Genomic DNA, 19,728 nt, shown 5'->3' with positions numbered 1-19,728 from the left:
TACCACAATGATATATATGGTATGGGGAGAGAAAGGGGGAAAGTGTACAGTAATATTATATTTGGTACCATATCCAGGGGGGAGGGGTGGGCAGAAAGTGCTAATTACACACACGCCGACGGGGCAGCTCCTTCACACGGTCCGGTAACAATGCGCTCATATATGTGTGTAAAACGATGACTGGCGGCGGCGGGCAACATCATGAAAAAGTCGTTTGTAAACGGTATATAGGTACCATATATTAAACACACACAAACGCACGCAGACACCCTAACGCCTTAGCTTCACACACTCACACACATGTAAACGACTGGACAGACAACAAAATTTACCGAAAAGAAATAACCACCTTATTGTGGACGCTTAAATAGCTGACCGCCGCTGTGTTCAAGAATCGATCAACACACATACGCACACCTATTAATTCTCCGCATATTATTATTATTATTATTATTATTATATGACGTATATAATGTATACCAGCTAATAAAATATTATCGTCGGCGGTGCGTGGCGGCGTCGCACACAATAATAAAACGATAATGAGCGTAGTATTCAACGAGCTGGTCTGATAACCGAAAAATCGTGCTCGACATTTTTGGATAGCTAAACATGACAAGTAAATGATGACTAAGAAAATATGACCAGAATAATAAAAAAAACTGAACGGGTAACTCACGCCGCGATGCTGCAGCAGACGAGCTCCAAGCCAAAACGCTATCCTGATAATAATAACATCAGGAATTGTACAAACCGGATCATTGTAATACTTTTATACTTTATACAATATTTACACGTTTCAAATATTTTAATCTTACGCATTACTATTATTATTTTTGGTTGGACGATTGTAGGTACAGCCGTATAGGTAAAATTTTCCTATCGATTACTAAAGTGGTTACATTTCCTCTAAGTGACCAAAAGGACACAGATATATTCACCACGTTAATCGGATCCTTATATTGAATACATACAATTCATGCTATTTAGAAGTAGCGAAATATTAGTAAATCAAGACGATAGCGAACGTCGATGATTCTCGTCCGTCAACCGAAATAAAATACCACAAAATAACGTTACTATATACCCATCTATTGCGGGTTACCGTACCACCATGGGGCTTCGAAGTGAAGTCTCGACACTACTATTGTATTATTATTATTATTATTATTATTACCTTTATCGTTATTATATTATTAATATTATACTGCAGCGGTGGAAATGTCGATAAAAAAAAAAAAAAATCTAAGAGATAAAATAAAATATATACAATAACGCTGCAGCGGCGGGTACCTCCTCTGCATCGGCTTCTAGTGTTGATACAATATAATATCATATGCTCGCGTCTACAATATAAAAATGTCGTTCCTGCAGTGGCGATGCCGCCGTATGGCCGCGGTGGGTCTCTCGGGCCACCGCCGGATCAGTATCTGTGCAGTGACGGCTTGGTGACAGTGACGACCACCGGCGCCGGGTCCTACATCTCATCCGTCTCTGTACCTGTCATTGCAGTGGCGGCGGCAGCGCTGGTATCTTCGACGGTGTTCTCGTTCGGATTTCGGTGCGCGTGCACAATCACTATATATACATAGGTACTTAACATTATTATATACGTATGATACGATGCAGGTACCTGAACGTACACGAGTACACGACTATACATATATATATATATATATATATATATGTATGTATGTATATAATATTATTATATACTAGGATAATGAATAATAACAGAGATCATTATTTTCGGCCCGTGAGCACATTTATCACGCCGCCGCCGCCGCCGCCCCCAAGATAAAGACAAACGTAGGACGAGAGAGAGAACTGCTATATTATTATTTGGACGGAAAGGGGCAAAACGCAATGTACATAATATTATATACATATACCTATACACAGCTAGTACGTGTAATCTAGCACAGACGGGACGAAAATCAGAGATTGCGTTCACCTGGCGACTAAAATATAATACCGCGGGAGAAAGTATTATAGTAGGTATATAATATTATACATCGGCATGTGATTCCATATCGTGTCGTCGTCATCTCGATCTACGGTGGGAATAGTACATTGATATCGATCGAACATAATATACATGTATGAGTATAAAAGTTTTATTTTTTTTAAGTATTTTATAGAGACTAATACGAGTATAGTATATTGTTGTAATATTGTAGCTTTATTATGAGAAAAAATAACATGTTTTTGCTAATATGTATGTGAAAAATATACCTATGTTATTTTATTTTATTCGATTGCTATTATGTCATGGGTTCCATGCTATATATTGTTATTACTTCTCGCCTTACCAAAATTATATATTCAAGTATAATATTACCTTTAACTTTACGAAATACATCTGTTAGGTACCAATTTTTCGGACTATTTAGAAATAATTATTATTTTTAGATTATTATAAAAGGAGTCATGACTCCTAAGACCTACAACGTACCATACTACGGATACCAAAATTAAAAATAGAAAGAAATTCTTGATTTTAAACATGATAATACTGAGTGGTAGAGTGGGTAACTATGATACTTTCGATCAAATAGTTTCTGCAAAATCTCTTCTTACATATTTCAATATTACACGCACAATGCACGTATTATATGTTTCGTTTTTAAAACATTTGACTTGTTTTTATATTTACTCATAATCATTTTTCCAATGCGTATTATCTGAATATTTATCTAAAAAATGATTTAACTACCCTCGAGACTTTTTGTTTATGATTGTTAATATAATAAATCAGCTATGTTTTTTAATATCGTGATTTGACCAGAAGGTTTGTGTTTCTGGGTATGTGGCATGTGCACATATTATAGTATAGTGAATATATAGGGAGGTACGCTACGTTCCTGCGTTACTACGTTACTACGTTACTACGCCAGTTGAATGACAAGTATAATATAATTCGTACTTTAATATGGCTTATAGAGTCTTCTGAATATACCAACATTATACGTATAGCTACGAAAAACACTAGTCTCGATTCAGGGTCTGATGCATTTTATTTGCACAGCAAATACGTATTCACAACATGATGTAATTCGGGTTAAGGGAAAAGCACACACACGAGTAACATAACGGAAATGTAAATAAAATTTCATTTCAAGTTATGGTCCAAATTCCTATTTCTTTAGGCTGTATTTGTATATCTGCAGTATAACGACTCTGCGCAGAAATATACTTTGGTACCTACAGCAACTCAATTTACATGTTAAACGGTTTTCAGGAATTTTTGCAAGTCAAATTCGATTTTGTCAAATAGTACAAAATATGTACAATGTAGATAAAATGGAATCATTTTTTATTTCGATCAATACAAGTTTTTACTTTTATGAGTGAGACCGTTGTATACCTATGGTGTACATCTTGTAACCAGCATGTAACTATCTACAATGTACATATATATTTTTATTGCAATGTTAAAATATAAGCTTTACAGTGATGAAGTTGGTTCAAGTACAATAAAATGTAAATTAAGTGTTATGTGACAATTGCACCTGTATATATACTGTATAATACTATCCTGCTGTAAGACATAGTATATATCTACAAATCTATTAATACTAAAAATTCTAATGAAATATAGTATATACATGTATAATATATGATTATACCTTTTTATAAATTAAAACGCACATGGTGCTATTATCAATTAAAAGCATACAAATAATATTTATAGTTTTTAAATGTATTACCAAATTTAACTGTTTTAATATTTTTTATACTTTTCATCTTATTAAACTGAATAACTGAATATTTCACACCGTTATTTTCCTGTAATTCTGTGTTATACTTACGTATCAACAATTATAAAAGTATAATTTATAAATTGAGTTATGATCGAGTGTACTCGATGTTTGGGTTTAACACTAGTGTTTGAATTAAAATTTAAAATAGCTGTTGTAGTGTTGTTGGTTGTTAGGCTTACCGAATAGCCAAAAGAAACAATTTTTAATAATGTGATGGGATGATCTTTCTACATATTTTTTTAACGTTTCTTATAAAGTAATACTTTAATCTTAAATGAATATGATATACCTTATCACATGAGTCAGCAACTTTTTAGTGTAGGAAAGAGTCATTTTTGTAAAAATGTTCAAATCAAGATGTTCAACTAACCTCATTAGCGTGAAATTTTTTTTTTTAGTCATCATTATGTCTTTTTATATTAAATAAATCTTTATTTAAATAATTATTATTTGAACTATTAAAATGCGTTTTATATTTTATCTTGTTAACCAGAAATAATTGTATATTTGACGTTTATAATATTATATTATAAAAAACGTATTCTAAAGAAATGTGCTCATAATTTACAAAACATGTTTTGAAACCATATTTATATCTATGGTGTACTCTCACAATCTCTGATCATTTTGTATAAAAGTATAATACGCGTACAGTGTGACTTTTAAGTACGCTCAGGATTTTTTTTTGTCATAAATTAAAATTATACGCGCTTAATCAATTTTTTGTTCTTGGTATTTTGTAAAGTATGAACATTCTAAAGAGTCTTTTTTAAAATATTTATTTATGAGCACCTACGTACCAATAATAACTCATAAACGGCGAAGTGGAAACGGGATTTGATTGATAAATGATAGTTAAACGGTTTGGCTGATAGTTATGGCGATGGTCACATTTTCCTCAAAGTGGCTAAACGATGACACGGAAAGCACCGCGGTTAACGACCGCTAGTATATATAGGCACCGTTTGTGGTTTGATTGAGAATTAAGCTAGACCCAAGCTCGTCTGTCAAGTCGTGTGTCTTATATCGTATTCTGAATGCCCATAGTAATCATGGTATCATTCACTAAACATGATCATATGAACATGAAGAATTCCAGAGTTTGCTCTATACTTTTGGACACAACTCGGTTCGACACTATTACTATAGAGTATAGACTATAGGTATTTCTGTGAACCCGGATTCAGAATGTACGTTGGATGTGGAAAACGTTGGTTTCTTTAAGACCGACCACGAGAAAATATCGCCCAGTGGTCAAATCTCACATCGTCGGTCAGTAAAGCCGGATTTCCACATATAGCTATTATTACATACCATATATTATAATGTGTCTTATAATATTTAATATATGTGGGTCACAAAATGTTGGTAATACACGTTACAGCATGGCTTTAAGGTGGGTTTCTACTATACAAGTTCGCTTAAATCCTTTGCTGTGATAGGTTGGTTAGATTATGTTACCACACGATTAACCACGTTACCGTGTTGTTGGGCATAGCTGAACTTTTTTCGTGTACACAGCACACGCGTATAGTGAAAGCCCACGTCTGAGTCGTTGTCACTTGTCAGCCTTTATCATATATATATGATAAATAAATATATATATATACCTATATCATATTCATATATATAATCATATAATATGTGCTATAGGTATACGTCACATTTTCAATGAAACCTTTTTTGTGTCATCATCTATAATACACAAGTTTTCATGATGGTGTCTGATGTTTCGCTAGTTAGTAGTTATATACCTACCGATGTGCGACTTACGTTCTGTATACAAGTCATTTTAAAACAATATTAAAGTACTACCACTATATTGTAATGGTTCCGACAATTTCAAACGATGTTACGTTACTGTGAGGGTGGCTGTTGATCGTTAGTTTATAATTTATAAATATATAACATAAAAATGCCACACCACCGCATACATTTTGCGATGCGTTACTGAACATCGATTTCAACCGATGCTTCGCAATTGCCAAAAGCTTATTGTTTTTTTGCACACCTGAGGCCCCAATGTCCGTGTTTCATGACACGTTATTGTAGGTACACATAATTATTATTTCGAATTCGCACGGCCGCTGAAGCTGCAACTGCGCATCATTGATATCGATTTCACGCGACTTAAAGACCATGCGAACTACACTTTATCGGCGAACAGTGCGGATCTGAAATATAATCTCGAAGTTGAATTCAAATTAATATTACTTACTAATAACTATAGTAATAACTAATAAGTAATAACGACCTTTACAAGCGAAATAAACTAATTAACTAATAATCTGTTTATTCATATTGCGAGGATGATAAAGTTTAATGTAAATTATTCTAAATTTGGTATGGATATCTTTAACTTCAAAATAAAAAAAACATTACAAATTTGGGCTACAGTTTTTGTATTCCATTTGTTCAGTGTTTACCTATTCGCAATTCACCACACAACCAAGTGTTTCTGCGTGAAGTAAATATTTTACAAAATTTAAACATATTCCACTTTTAGGTTTTTGTAAATTTTTACATTAATCCCTTGAATGAGTTAGTTCATTCATAGTCAGTCTTTAAAGGTATGATTTTAAAATGAATATGTCTTTTTTTAAATTTATTTCGAGCATATATTCGGTTTCGGGTATTATTTCATATCGTTAAAACATTGTAAACTATAATACCTAGACCTACTATGTTCTTTCTGAACATTGTACTACATAGGCAACGGTGGAGTGGTTGGAAAGCTTAGTTCCAAAACTTAATAGCCTCTTCAAAATAAATTATTCAATTGTTTGATAAAATATCAATAAACCTTTTAAAATTCAACTGTATAGTTTTTTTTTTTAAATTAAAAATTACAATTTTCAAAGTTAATTATTATTTTATATTATATTTTAACTGTACATAATTGTAACAGTATAATATGCACGGAACTATAATATACTAACAGTGTATTATAATTGTGAAAAATGAAACCCACTATATTTCGTGAAAAAATGATACGAAATAACATGCGACATTACGATCGAGTCGGTCTTGCATCTTTTACAAGCAATGCATGTATGTAGGTACCATATTATAAAACACTAAATTAATAAGGAAAGATTTCACACGCCTTTATAGTTATATATAATGCTATTTAATAGGTGTACACTGTACATGTATATTAATATAATCATTGTTTGGACGATTCGCTAAAAAAACATTTGTTCCATCATATTTCGAATGGCAGCCCCATAGTACTACAATATTAAATATTTGAAATATATTAAAGCTATTATAATAATTAGTAGATAAGCCATAATAAATACACATATTTAGTCGATTAAACGGGATTATAATAGTACCTATTATCTATAGCAGGTTGGAGACTTATCACTCGAGTTCAACTTTATAGGTAAACCTACTGTAATATTATTCGTAGTTTGTATAAACGCGGGAACCCAACACATTAACACAGCCACTATATCATTATTGATTCACTCGCTGGTTACAAGTATTACTATATAATATAATCTATACAATTCGTTGTATAGTGTATGCGTTGTTATGGGTCCTTAACATAATTTATATTACATACAAAAAAAATGCACAATATCACGAATTTACAGTGGAATAATATAATGTTGTATCTATATACATATATTTATATATGTATAGTTATTTGATATGTATAGCCATATTATTGGGTTTACAGCGACTATAAATAATTATAGGTATAGATATACTTACTACAATAACGAATGCAAATATACTATGTAAATCAATGGTATCAGTGATGACGAACTCACATATTCGTTCAAACGAGGTGGAGATATCGGTAGTCGTGATAGTGTATTATAGTAGTAGTAGCTAGTAGTAGATTCAAGTAACAAGTAGTAGGCTAAGACATTAATCCGGAATCAATTGTACGCATTATGTTTAAAAACCGGGCAAATTGGCACGCTGTTGAACAGTTCATCACGACGATATTAAGCGCAAAAGAAAAAGAGGATCAACATAGACAGACAAATGAATCGCCATGCACAGCTATATAACAGTTCTGACGACAAATCGCGACAGAAATAATCTTAAATATTACAATCAACTGTAATCTAATTATTGTAATTAACTCATGTAAACTGTAAGTTATTGTAATTTGCAATTGTTTGTACATTGTACATGCAGTTATAAATTATATTGGACTTTATGCAAATAAATGATTTGCTATCCGGCGGGAATGCGAAGCATGAGCAGTTCTCCTCCGGTCCGAAGATTAAGCTAAAAAAAAAAGCAACTACCTAGTATAGTAGTAGTAGTAGTAGTACATATAGTATAGTAAGTAGCTGTAAATATTATTACACGAAATACAACTTTAACTTATTAATTATTACACAAATTTACTACCACGGTAGTGGTGTATAAGACACTATATAGTTGCGGTCGTCGCCTGCCGCGCCGCATAATAGTGTGTATATATATCGTATACTATATAGGTATATACAGACGTGCACGAGAGCAGTCGGTCGGAAGTAATTGGTTGGGACCGAGCGGCCAATGGTGGACCCGGTCTAACGAACCCCGCTCTCTTCCGCCGCGAAGGTACACTGATGATATTATTTATAATTATTATGTATATTGTTGTATTAACGTGGTATAATAATATTACGATTATGATTATATTATTATTATTATTATTATTATTATTATGCGTGCAATCTACATAATTTATATACCTACTGATTTCTGCGCGTGCACCGAGAGAGATGAGAGATGCAGCGTCAACTGGATCATATAAACCGTGTATGCATATATAAGCAGGTATATGGCGTATACTTGTATATTATTATAGAATGTATATATATTGTAGAATATAAAGATAAATACATCATAGGACTTGTAGGATAAACGAGAGTATGGATAAATTATATATATAGGTAGGAACGTTATGTACTTGCAGTAAGTTGGTGTTATTATTACAATATTAATATATTATATTAGGTAGACGTAGAAGCCAGCATTAAGATTCACACGACTGTAAAGTATAAATACAGAATTTATATATAATTACGTTCTACATTCTACATAACTACATCGTGTCATCGTGATGTAATAGGTACATACATGTACCTATGCATACCGCACACGTCATGTGACAATGACGTGCATACAAAATTATTAGGTTAAATATATTTTAAAATCAAATGTGAGCTTCTTCAACGAAAAATTGATTTTGTATTACATATGTCTATAGTGAGTGCTGCAATATTCATATGAGGATTTTTCGTTACACATGATGACTATACTTCTCAATTAATAGACTCTAATCTAAGACTCATAATATTGTATAGATTTATGATATCAGTAAATGAGTGAGTATATTTTTTTTCGTGGATACAGCATCATAATATTAGCGTGTATCACATTTAATAATTTAACAATATTATTTACTGCATTCATTTTAAAATACTATTCTGTGTGAACGTTTTAAAATTTGTAAAATTTGCCTTGGTAGGTATAATAAGTAAATAAAGTGTAAAGAATAGATACTAGATGAATATATAGATATAAATATTACGTCTATTTTATTTATTTTGTAAAACCATTTTTAAGGTATATTTTTCATACACTTATATACATTTTAATAACTCACCGAAACTACTTGCTCAAATTTTGAAAATTTCAAAAAAATTATCTGCTGAACAACTTACAGTGAAAAAGGTTGGTTCTCATTTAAAAAAAAGTTTGTAATTTGGATTACCACTGATACATTTGATGGTATCAAAACTCTGCGTATTTGAAAATATAGAATGAATTTATACCATGTTTAGAATTTGAATACATTGATTATAACATTTAAAAAATATGGGTGAGTCTGAAGATTGGTCAATCACGCTGTACTAGATACCCTGTATAACTATATATATTATAATACGGGAATATGGAAATAATATATTGATAATTGTGAGGAAATAAATGATGAAAATGTACTGCATAATATACCTATTATTTGGGGCTAAATATTACACACAGAAAATTGAGCCATCAAAATACACCTCACGTCAACCTCCATCATTCAATAAATAGCGGGTTTACCAAAAAAGCTTACATACCTGCAGTATGCAATTTTATACTGACCACACATCTATACATTACTCTCAAATTAAATTATTATATTGTACATACGTCATATTATATTATAATATATACCTACTTTAAAATTATGACCAATTTTGGTGTATAGCTAATTTAAAGACAATACTGTACCATATATATTTATAATTATCATGTATGCATATGGCTATAGGTATTAGTTATAATATGGTAAAGTTACGTTATGTTTACTTGTATAAAAACTATATACAAAAGTAAAACAATTTTTTCAAGTACCTACCAATGTTTATTGTATATAATATAATATATTCGCATTCATTATAACGCAAATATAAAATAATAAAGTGGAAATAGTCACGTGAAATACAGGATCAAAGGTAAATAGGTACACGTTGTGCGGTGAATATATAAGAACTGCAGAGCTTGCTTTAATGTCGTTGCTGTGTAAAATATCTTTGTCGATCTGGTACTTATTTTATACATATCTTATATTCATGTTTGACGTTACATTTCTATAGTTTTTGAATGATAATAATGTCTTTTGAATTGTGTTATGGAAAACAATTATTTTTTATTTTTATTTGTTGCTGCTTTTTTACTTATAATCTTAGGTATGGTTTTTTGTTACAAGTATATAAGAAAGACCAAGAGTTATACTAATATATAGAAACTACAGAGAATAATATGAATATTCTTCGATTAAAACTATATATGTGTCGACACTTTTCTAAATTATGCTACATATCATATTAGAAATACGCACCTTGGTATCATAACACAATTAAACTAAAGCTAATATTTTCTTATGTAGGATCATGATAATTTGGATGATAAATTATTGATTAAATCGCTGTACAATTAAATACACAAACAATTAATATTTACATTTACAAAATGTAGTTACCACCACTTATAATCTAAAATTACCTTCGATCCGTCAATATTTTAAATATATTATGATATATAGAGACAATTAAAATGATAATACACAATATTATATATAATATATAAGAATCTTTGGTCACAATGGAAAATGTTTGTTACCCTTACCAAACTCCGTTTTCCTGTAAAATGTCTTACTAAATATTGGTCAAAATGTTATAAGAAAATAGACATACAAAATACATACAATATTATACACAAGACGTTTTACCAATAATTCAATAATATTTCCGATGAAATATTTTTTCAGTAACTTTTAAAATATTTTCAAAATGCAGTGTGGTTAGATATAATGAAAACGTTGAATTTTATTAATAAATAGTTACTGAAATATCATTCTGGAATGACTAAATATTGTTCGAAAGGTCGTACTGACTATAGAAGTCTCTTATACAGAGATGCCAGAGATGGCATTTTTAACTGGCAACGAAGTGCACGGGATCAGCTAGTATTATATATAGGACATAGGTAATAATAAGCCACACAATAGATAATTTATATTATATTTTAGAAAATGTCGTGTTGTATGATAAGGATTACTGTAACTAGTTACTATATTAATATACTATTATTATTTTCTTTTATTAGTGCACCACAAATCACACTATGCAAATATGTTGGCCGTTGGGACATAATATTAAAATTAAAATTCAAGCAAAATCAATTCGTATAGTATAGACATAATATAACACATAATTATTACATGTGTGATATGACACATGTAATAATATAATATAAGCATTTAAAATAATTTAAATCGTCTAAACCAGTCCAAATAATTAGCCAATTTTAAAAACAAAACATATGTTTACTATATGAATATATGATACTAGAAATTAAAAATTAATTGTAATGAATCATCTTATAGACTTATAGTATCATCAGTATTTAGAAATCTTATTTTATTCTTTGTTGTTGATTGTACCTAGGTAGACATATAGCATATATCATTATATAATATATAATATAATCACGTCGGTAAATTTATAAAACGTAATAAAAAAACATGCTATATGTTAGGCATATTACAACCACATCTGTGTAAATGTTTAATGTCAAAATGGCGGTTAAACGCCAATTATATATTATACATTTCATAAAAGGTACGTATTTCCCCTTGTTTCTCACTAAGAATTAACGGTCTTTTAATGTGGTACATGTCGGGGTCGTAGAAAACGTGCGTGTTGAAGATATCTTGGAAGTAAGCCGTTTAGTGTTTACATTAGGGGTGTCCAAACAATATTTCCTGGCCAGCTGGTTCCTACTGTATATGAAATGCAGCTACCTGCAGGCCGTGAACATCAATTAAACGCGTTTAAACTATAGGTACCTACGAAATTTACTCATGTGTTTTGAATTTAGCTAATTTAATTTGATTATCTAATATTATACAGTTAATACGAAATATTTTATTTGTATTCAAATCAGATCCGGGTTCGTGTACAAGGGTATCTATAAGGGTATATATAGATATAATATACATATATTGCTGTAGGACGTAGGTCCTATATTATATAATAATTTTATGCCAATGCATAATTTGGATATTATATTATATTTTATATATTTTATTATACTATGCTATTATAACTTTATTTTTTTAATTATAAACAGAGCACTTGCATTTGTTGACACATACAATATTACTATAGACTAGACAAATTGTATTTTAGAGTTGTGGAATATATTTTAAATATACCTTCAATAATATATATTTCTTTAGGTGACGGAAAATTTTCAGTCCATTTAATTTTACTAAAAAAAGTAATTATCATAGTAATTATCATACATAGACTATTTTTTTTTAAGTTACATATTATACATTATAGAATATACCGAGGACGAAGTATACAAATCTTTTTTTCAGATAGTTAAAATCTGATTTGGCGAAAGTAGAAAGTGAAGGCATATAATAGGTATAGTAATATCTCAAACTATAATATATGTATATAAATAATAAATAATAATATAGACTATAATATCTAGCATATTAGCGTATATTATACCTATATACGTTCCTCGCGACTCACGAGTTCCGAATAATTTGTCCGTCGGAAATGTACCGTGGTTAACACACTTTGGCTGGTCGACAATATTTTCCTATACTCTCTGCTGCAGTCGTGTACTATTATTATACTTTTATAAGCACACATAATAATATTATAATGCACTAAAAATGTTGGTTCAAATAAACAGAAAAAAATAGTTTTAATATTGGTAGCCGCTATAGGTGTGTAATAATATTAAACATGTGTACGCTCCAGTTAATTCTTGTGGTGTGGACCATGTTTAATACGAATGTATTATATATACATACATAACTACATAAGTATAGGCACATATTATACACGTATGCATAACATATAATATATTGTACCTATGGTGTATACAGTATACACTATACTGCTGCAGCGTCCAAGCGGCAACATTGGCATATAGGAGGATTTCGGTGTCGCCGAGAGCGTGTTACGTGTCATCAACTCGTTTATTATAATGAACCTATATAACGACTATAATATTACATATTATTATGTGCAGGTAACGATATTAGTATATTGTCTTTTCGAACATAACTGTTGTATCGGTTACCCACGACCAGAGTGTGGTGGATCGTATAGATGCATACAAAAAATAGATATATATTATATTGTATAAAAAGTATACATAAAAAATGTGACTTAATGAATTTTTTATCATTAGGTACCTGTATATCTACCACCTACATGGTTATGATATGTTTAGGGCGGGGTCATCGTCTTTTAACAATTTCATTATTGTATACGAACCCGCTGAAGTAAAATTAATCAGTTCGCTATTATTATTACTATTATATATAGAAATAAATCAATAAATGATTCGTTAAATAAATTGTTCTGTTTATCACTTTAAATTAAATTTGTTATCATAATTTATATTCTGGTCTACACTCTACTCATTATAATAAATTGAATAAATAAATAATAACATATAGTTTAATAGTTTGTCACATATGCCTACTAAAATATTTAATGTAGAGTACGTCTTCGTTTATCAATCATTTTAAGCCTTTTAGAGAAAAAATAATATAGTATAGAATTTCGGCTTTTCATCGCATTCCATAAACATTCCTCTTTATTTTTCTTTTAGTTCTTATATGATTTTAAAAAAATAGTACATTTATAAAACATATAGATATAATAGTAGGTATATTTTTTTGTTCAATAAGACTATTTTTTCAATTTCCATTTTCCAATAATTGAAATAATACTTCAATATTGTATCATTTTAAACTTTGGTGCGTACTTATCATATTGAAAAATAACTCATCACGAATTATTGTACTTTGAAAATAAAAATTAAGAATATTATTTCGTGGAACTATATTATATTATGATTATTTTGGCAGAACGTAAATAAAATGAAAGAACTATAAAAGGCGATTAACAAAAAAATATAAAACGCAAATAAATCAACTTCGACAGATCCAACAATAAAACAACTTTTTTTTGTTATGAAAACAATCTATTCGTTTATAAAACAAAGTACAATATGAAATCGCATTAGGTATTTGCTTTTATAAATAAAATTCAATCCTATGGAAATAATGGCATACTTAGGCAGACTCAAAAACTTTTTAATGGTCATTTTAATAAAATGTTCTCATCAACGATGAGGGTTTCGACGGTTTCTGAGAAATAAATATTACATAATATATATACGCATTATGCATCGTAGCCCGTAGGAATATAATACGAGTAATATAATGTATAGGTATATAATATCTACTGGTGATTTTTTTCTTTCGTAAACCAGTCAATAGCTTCTTCAAAAACTTTACAATTTTCTTTACTTAATGTTTTGTTTTTTAATTTAGGGTAAAAAATATTTTAACTATGGGAAAATATAGAATTTGTTTTATTGGTAGTTATAATTTATATTATACAGCTATTGAATAATTTACCTGAACATAAGATGTTTACCAACCTCCGATTAAAAATTAGTATTTAACACTTTCTTATTAATTTTTTTTTTTGTGTAGAATAATAAAATGTTCGCTTGCATACAGTAGGTACCTATAATTACCTAAGAAGTCATAGATTCAAGTTGTTATCAATTTAGTACTCATCTAACGGCATAAGTGATTTATACTATCATATATATAGTGTTATAATGGCACATTGGCTCTTCTTATGAACTCATACAAAATTAAAATAACTAATATTTTAAATAAATTAAAGAATTATTTGTTTAATCAACAAAAATACATTTTTGACGCTCGAAATATATTTTAGGTATAATTTGATTTTTTTATTGTTGATCTATATTATAAGGTTGACTTATACTGTTTTATAGATTTTTTTTGTTTTTCAAGTTTTACAATACTAGCTGTTTGATACATACATTTGTACTCTATTGAATTACAATTCATATTTTATTTTAATAGTCAATGCACTAGTATGGGAACATATTTTAACATTATGTGTATTATATTATATCAACTGGGTTACAGTGGAGAAACATTGGAGATGTAGGCGGGTAGCTATTGCAGCAGGATTATCTCGTCGTTGCCCGAGAGTGCGGAATCCCACAGAAGAAAGACTGGAGTACCTATCATCCTGGGAAAAAGGAAGAAGCAGGAAAGTCGTTCGCTATAGACACTGCACATGGGTGATATCAAATCAAAATACTATCATATGTGGTCATACATGGATGGGAAATAAATGTAACGCGTTTGGCGTTTATCGGTCGTCGCGCGAGTGTGCACATCGCATATTATTATAATATTATTATTACCTATACATTATTACAATTTACAGACGGCGAGAATGCGGCGGCGCGCACGAAGACCACCGCGGCGTACAGTGCTCGGCTTCGGCAGGGACGTCGCCCTCTCCCCTCGTTCGCTTCGCACTCCTACCCCACCACCGATCATCCCCGCAGCCGGCACCCAACGCCGCAAACCAACAACCACCACCGATCTTCTTCCGGGGTGGGAGAGTTAGGGGGGCATCCGACTGCCGGCGACGCCGAATATAGGAGGACGCTCCGCCCACCGGGCCGGTTCGCGGTGCAACGGATGGGGCAGACGGTCGGCGGAGGGGTGGAGTCTGCGTAGGGCGCGCGACCGCCGCCGCCGCCGCCGCCGCCGCCGAGTCGCGACTCGCGAGTATTGCCGCCGAGACGCCACCGCGGACGAGACAGACGCAGTCGTGTGGATCGAACCGTACGACGCGCGCGCGCTCACATACATATACGCACGGAACACGCATCGCGCACGCACCGCCCGGCGGAAAAACGCGAGAACACTGTAACACGCGCGCCGCCGAGACCGCGACGTGCCTACACACACACACACACACACAAACTCGTCAGGTCTTCCTCGTATCGGTTGATCGCCTCCGATCCATCGGCGCCATCCGACCAAGGATCTCCGCGATCGACGGTCGCTGCACTCGCATACACACATCTACCTGTGTAAACGTCGCGTCGTGTTGCGCTGCGCCAACGGTTTTTGATTTGTCGTCGTTTTTTGCGAGGGGTTTTCCAATTTTTCCGAGTTCGGACGGTCACGCGTACATCGCGAGACAGTCACGTCGACACAACGCCATAATATTATAACCGTAATATTTTCGGTCGGCATTATTTTTCGAGTATAACAATCGGAGTTCTCGGAGAATTCCGCGCGGAAACGTATAATAACGGTGCGCGATACAATAATAATATATTATGATCGGTTCGGCGGCGGTTCAGCAGGATTATTCGTAACCGCGCAAGTCAACAACGGAACCGTCGTATGCGCTGAGGCACATTCGCCCGAACAACCCGAAGGACCTTAATCGGTAAGTGGTGATTTCGCGTTTTTAAACACGTCGCTGTCAAGTATTATTATATTATTATTAAATATAAGTAAGCTCATATACATGCAGGTACTCATACCTATACACAGTACACATAGATAATATTATGCTATTATATATTATACTGCACTTTCATAAGTCTCGACGCGGTCGAGGATATAAGAACGGGGAACTGTACAAATATATTTACACGACTTATTCGGGTTACTATTTAAACTTAATATGCGTTGTCAAAATCCCAACTATAAAATGTATTTACGTTTTTTAAAAGTATTCAAAAATTATTTTGATTTTATCTATATATGTACACAATATCGACTGCTGTTTAATATCATAATATGACCTGGATAAGTTAGGAAGCGTCAGTTTATCGCCAGGCGATAATGAAATAATAATATTAGGTATATTATTATACGTTCCTAAACATCGATGCTTTTCGATTTTAGCTTTATCAGTGATTTTAAATGTTGATAAAACAAAATATAATATATGACGTTTTAATTGCACAGTGGTTGTATCGTAAATCAAAATAAATATATAGATATATAAACAATGCTTAAAGTCATCCTTAAAAATATCGTACAAATATTTTATTAATTTTCTGTTAGTCATTTGTATACTAGATCAATTGAACTGTAAAACTACAGTAAACACCATATTATAAGTTATTACTTATTGATCAATGAAAATTTATTAAAAAGAGAATAATATATAAAAATGGTAATAATTTGTTTTTATAATATACCTATGTATACCTAAGCCATAAGTACAATATTATATAACCTTTATATTTTCAGTTCAGATAAGTTATGCTTGTAGTTTTATAAAATATTCCCAATACGTTTATGTTAAGACGTACTTAATCATCACACAAATAAAAACGAAAATAATGAAAACACTAAAAATGCATCTCTAAAATATATAATAACTTCAATTAGATTAGTTCTATATTTTAAAAATTAAACATTAGTTATTTATGTTTTCATCACGAATTTAATAGTATTGGTAATATTCGCTTATATTTATATCTAGTCTGTCTTTCTAAATATGTCTTATCGTAAGTTACACCAAATATTAATTACTACAAAATAATAATTAATGATATAAATACAACTTTATCATTCCCATATAATTAGGAGGCGGCATATGAATGATTATCTTGATCAGTCTAGACATAATGTCTGCAACCTTAAACCAACTACATATCACTGTATCAGCTACCTACTATAATATAATATAATATCTATAATAAGTACCAAGTACCTATAATAATATCCCATACAGCAAATTAAACGTCTAATTACCAACTAATATTATTGTTGTTATCAGTGTGTATTAATTTTGAGGAATGTTTACACAACTTTCTGTTTCAAACTTTTATCGCTTATCGTAAATGGTAGGAAATCTACAATAAATGCAAATGTGCAACGTATTATATTATTTTATTTTAAATTCCTGTGCAATAATTTGACTATAATAATAATTACTTATTTATTAAAACGCCAGATCAAGTATACTTGTATCTTTCCTGTAGGTATATTTTATTTTATTGTACGATGTACCATTTAAAATAATATTAGTCATCTAATGTGTGTCGTGTGATGTTTAAGCCTATTGCCTATAGGAATATACTATTTTATTAGTACCTATGGTTTCCCTGATGCGTTTCATGTAAGTTCAATTACGTTTTGCGATTAATGTGTGTCGTGTGGAATGCATCTTATAGTTAGTTATTAATATAATATTAATATACATTAGGTAGGTAATTGATAATGGCTTTAAATAATATCAAATGAAAATAAAATGAATGTACGTCTGTGCAATTACATAATTATTAACTTTCAACATTTGAACTGATATTTTATGTTGTACGGATTGATAATAATCAATAGATTAGTGATATACAGTATTTTATCTAATGATATACTATTGCACAGTGATCTTAAACTCTTAAATATTCTAAAACTAAATAAAATGTAATTTTACCAACACTATGTATTTGTCTAATAATGTTTAAAGTAAAAGAAAATTATAAATAAACATATTATGTACATAAACTTTTTACATTGATGAGAATATTTTAGACTATTTAATAATTTAATAATGAAACATAACTTTTACATAGTTGCTATAACAGTCTAAAATAATTAAATTGATTTCCTACGGTTATTTCAAAAGTATTTATATTGTAAAATCCTAGTCCCAATGGCTCAAATTTGAAAAAGTGAGGAAAATATTTTCCTCGTGCTTCTATTTTAATCAACATTTGAAGATCTTAATTCTATTCACGCTTTGTTTTTTATCATAAATTAATTCGCATTAAAACTGAGATTTATTATTGATTCAAAGCAAACACTTTTTAATCATAAATTGTTTTTATATGCGTAATACTTATATTTAAAATTGTATAATACTTATCATAGGTATATCAGCAGGTACATCTTCTATGTAAATTATATTATATAACAATTAATATTTATTTAGATGTAGTTCCCAAGTGCCATCACTTGGGAACTACTGAACCAATTGGCATAAAATGTGCATCCAATAAATTCCTAGATAGCTTCGTTTTTTAACCCATATGTAGGTTGGCTGAATTTCGGCCTAGCTCAAAAAAATCAATAAATGTTTGTTTATTTTACACAAATCGAATTGTATACTATTATTTTTATTGTATTATATAGAATGAAATTTATTGTAATAACTATTGTGGCACGTAATTTATCTTTTATAATGATTTTACTATAATGCTAACTGCTAAGACGCTAAGTATAATAATTAACAACTAACGCCTATATAAATAAGTTGTCGAAAAAATAATTTTATTCTTCAATGGTCATCGATAAATATAAATAGTATACATGACGGAGTCTTTTTTATTGGCATAAAACTTCAAAGGGCTATTGTAATAAATAAAAAATAAAAACATTTATGTAACATAGAGACACAATTTTTCAGTTTGATTTACCACGATCTGTTGTTTCAGTGACTCAATATATAATATCATATACGGCCCGAGCCAATAAACCATCTTGTATATATAAACACCGCGCACGCAGCATGTTTGATCAGCGGATCCAATTGCCCCCGGGTTTCGTGTG

At 30.9% G+C, this 19,728-nt stretch overlaps 1 protein-coding gene across 3 annotated transcripts in view; it reads left to right on the top strand.

Annotated features, from left to right (window-relative positions):
- The first annotated feature begins 15,930 nt into the window (after positions 1-15,930).
- The window catches only part of LOC111035141 (paired box protein Pax-6-like), a 45,338-nt gene continuing 41,540 nt past the window's right edge, over positions 15,931-19,728 (top strand). For 2 of the 3 annotated variants that reach the window (XM_022316662.1, XM_022316660.1), the window contains exon 1: positions 15,931-16,609. The gene's annotated coding sequence lies outside the window, so the exon portion shown is untranslated. The remainder of the gene's footprint in view (positions 16,610-19,728) is intronic. The other variant, XM_022316661.1, reaches the window with a different exon arrangement.

This window comes from Myzus persicae, unplaced genomic scaffold (genome assembly GCF_001856785.1).
Source record: "Myzus persicae strain clone G006 unplaced genomic scaffold, MPER_G0061.0, whole genome shotgun sequence".
NCBI lineage: Eukaryota > Metazoa > Arthropoda > Insecta > Hemiptera > Aphididae > Myzus > Myzus persicae.
Note: the sequence above shows the minus strand (reverse complement) of the source record. Positions and strands in the feature narration are given on the sequence as shown.